Raw genomic sequence first — 3,305 nt, 5'->3', positions numbered from 1 at the left:
TAGATATTCACTGTGATTTTATATTTGGGATGCTTTAATGAAAAACAAATAGTTTGATTATTATTATTTGTAATCAATCCATTGTTTTTTCTTTTGATAGGCAAAACTTATGAATGATGAGATTTAGAATGAATAGATCTAATTTATTTAGATTTAGTTATTACCAGGTAATTTTCCTTTCTTCACTTTCTTGCTATCTATTAAATTAATACATTTTTCTTTATTTTTTCCTTTCTCCTCTTAACTGGTTTACATACTATAGACTTTTAAAATTCTATTTGTTTTTACTTTTAATTTTTAATAAAAAATTATTGAGATACAATTCATATATAATTCACCCATTCAAAATGTACAATTCAATGGCTTATAACGTATCCATGGAGTTGTCCAACCATCACCTTAATATCTCAATATGCTTTAGAATATTTCATCACCCTACAAAGAAAGCTCATATCCATTAGAAGCCACTCTCCATTTTCCCCAGAACCCTCCCTCCCAGCCCCAAGCCACCCCAATCTATTTTCTGTCTCTATGGATTTGCCTGTCCTGGACATTTCTTATAAATGGAATCATACAATATGTGGTCTTTTGTGACTGGCTTCTTTTACTTAGTGTAATGTTTTCGTAGTTCACTGATGCTATAGCATGTTAACACTTCATCTCTTTTTAGTGCCAGGTAATATTTCATTGTATATACATGCCACATTTTATTTATTATTTGATCAATGATGTACTTTTGAGTTGTTTCCATTTTGGCGTCATTATGAGTAATGCTACTATAAACAGGTATAAGTTATTAGATGGACAAATGCTTTTATTACTAGGGTATTTCTAGGAGAGGAATTTCTAGATCATGTGGTAATTCTATATTTACCCTGTTGAAGAACTTTGGGCTATTTCCCAAAGTGGTATTTTGCACTCCCACTAGCAGTGTATGAAGGCTCCAATTTCTTCACATTCTCACAGTATTTGTCGTCTGATTTTTTAATCCTAGCCATGCTCGTGGATGTGAAGTGGTATCTCGTTGTGGTTTTGAGTTCCATTTCCCTAATGGCTAAGGATGGTAAGCATCTTTTTAAGTGCTTTTGCTCGTTTGTATATCTTCTTTGGACAAATGTCTGTTTAGATCCTTTGCACATTTTAAATTGGGTTATTTGTCCTTATGGGGTTTCCCTGGTGGCTCAGTGTAAAGAATCCTGGAAATGCAGGAGATGTGGGTTTAATCCCTGCATTAAGGTCAGGGGTTAAAGGAAGATCCCCTGGAGAAGGAAATGGCAACTCCTCCAGTATTCTTGCCGGGGAAATCCCGTAGGTAGAAGCGCCTGGTGGACTACACTCCACGGGGTCACAAAAGAGTTGAACACAATTGCACAACAATGGCAATTTGTCCTTATATCATTGAGCTGTAGGAGTTCTTTATAAACTCAAGATACAAGTACCTTATCAGATACATAATTGGAAAAAATATCATCTTTTCATTCTCTTAATAGTGTCCTTTGCAGTACGAAGAATTTTAAGTTTATTGATTTCCAGTTTATCAATGTTTTAGTTTTGTTGCTTAAGCTTTTGTTGTCATAAAAGATACTACACTTGATCTTAGCCAAAAGGCCGAGAAGCGATTGTCGTAAATATTTCCTAATCCAAGGTCATAAAGATTTATACCTATGTTTTACTCTTTTAATTTTTAAGATGCATACTTCATTATGCCACCAATTCCTTTATTCTTTTTTCTGAATATTTAACTCACTTTACAGTTTCTCCATGTCTCCTAACTGATTTTTTATTTTAATCTTCTTATGCCATATTCTAAATTAATTTGTCTACTCTCTTCTAATTTTTTCCAATCTAAAGTTGAGTCCATCAATATTTTAATATTCCATTTGTTTATTTTTCCAGGGTTTCAAATAGGGTGTTTTTTTTTTTTTTCCATATCCACTGGTCCTGTTTCATTTTGCCTATTTAATTCCACAAATATCTTTTAATTCATGGAGGTCATTTCTTTATCTCTTTGAGGATCCTAAATATGCCTTTTTAAAATTAATTTTCCCATGGTCAAATTTATTTCACCTGGAGTAAATTCAGCTCACAATTGTCCACCTTTCTCTTATTTTCTCTTAGGTTTAGGAATTTTCATTTACAATCTCACCTTGAGTGAGAAGGTTTATTTTTCTCAACCTCTGTCTCTGAACTCAAAACTCATAATAATTGTTCACAGTCCCTCTCCAGTGGTGATATTTTGGATATTTCCAGTCAGGCAGCAAATGTCAGCATGGCCGTGACCAACCTGGGCCTGCATCCCTGGGCCTCATTGGCAGCACAAGACAGCTTTTCATCAGTCATTACTCCAAGCAGCAGGACTTTATATATCAAATTTCTTTCTAAATGACTAGAAAACCCAGTCTCAGAGATATCCTCACAATATTTGTTATCTGTGAACAATCAGAGACATTGTGAAGCTAACTCAGCTAAGAAATTATGATACTGGGATTTAAACCTAGTTCTCTGACTCCAAAGCCCAGTATGCTTTGTTGACTCTGAAGGCGGGTGGCAGCAAGTCATCTTCACACAGCCCCGAGGGTCCCAATTGGAGAAACACTCATGGACTGAGGGAACAGAGGCCTGCCCCTGAAGCTGTTTCACATAAATATTCCTTCCTTTGAATGAATTGCCTGCAAATTGGTTCCCTTCCTTGAGCAGGTAAACCATGCCCAGAAGGAGACTAGAGTGAGTGGGTGAATGACTGTGAAACTGAAACTCAAATTGAGAGTTGAACCCATGGTCTTTCAATTGAGATCACACACCTCATTTCAGGACTTAATGAAGCCCCGATTCTGAATGTCTCATCATAGAAACAATTCAGTGAGAGATAAAGTGATAGGTAAAAAGTGAATTTACTTAGAAACACACTCCACAGAGTGTGGACCATCTCAGTAGGAGAGAGCGGTCCCAGGATATGGGGTTGTCAGTTTTTATAGGGGTGGGTAATTTTTCATATGCTAATGAGTGGGAGGAGTATTCCAGCCACTTGGGGAAATTCAGTTCAGTCACTCAGTCATGCCCGACTCTTTGCAACCCCACGGTCTGCAGCACTCCAGGTTTCCTTGTCCATCACCAACTCCCAGAGCTTGCTCAAATTCATGTCCATTGAGTTGGCGATGCCATCCAACCATCTGTCTCATCCTCTGTTGTCCCCCCTCTCCTCCTGCCTTCAATCTTTCCCAGCATGAGGGTCTTTTCCAGTGAGTCAGTCCTTCACATCAGATGGCCAAAGTATTGGAGCTTCAGCTTCAGCATCAGCCCTTCCA

The 3,305-nt window shown here is 37.2% G+C and overlaps 1 pseudogene; it reads right to left on the bottom strand.

Moving 5' to 3' along the window:
* Nucleotides 1-1,521: 1,521 nt before the first annotated feature.
* LOC122676292 lies at nucleotides 1,522-1,620 on the bottom strand (annotated as a pseudogene).
* Between the last annotated feature and the right edge of the window lie 1,685 nt (nucleotides 1,621-3,305).

Source organism: Cervus elaphus, chromosome 19 (genome assembly GCF_910594005.1).
Source record: "Cervus elaphus chromosome 19, mCerEla1.1, whole genome shotgun sequence".
In the NCBI taxonomy this organism is placed as follows: domain Eukaryota; kingdom Metazoa; phylum Chordata; class Mammalia; order Artiodactyla; family Cervidae; genus Cervus; species Cervus elaphus.
This window is presented reverse-complemented; position numbering and strand designations above follow the sequence as displayed.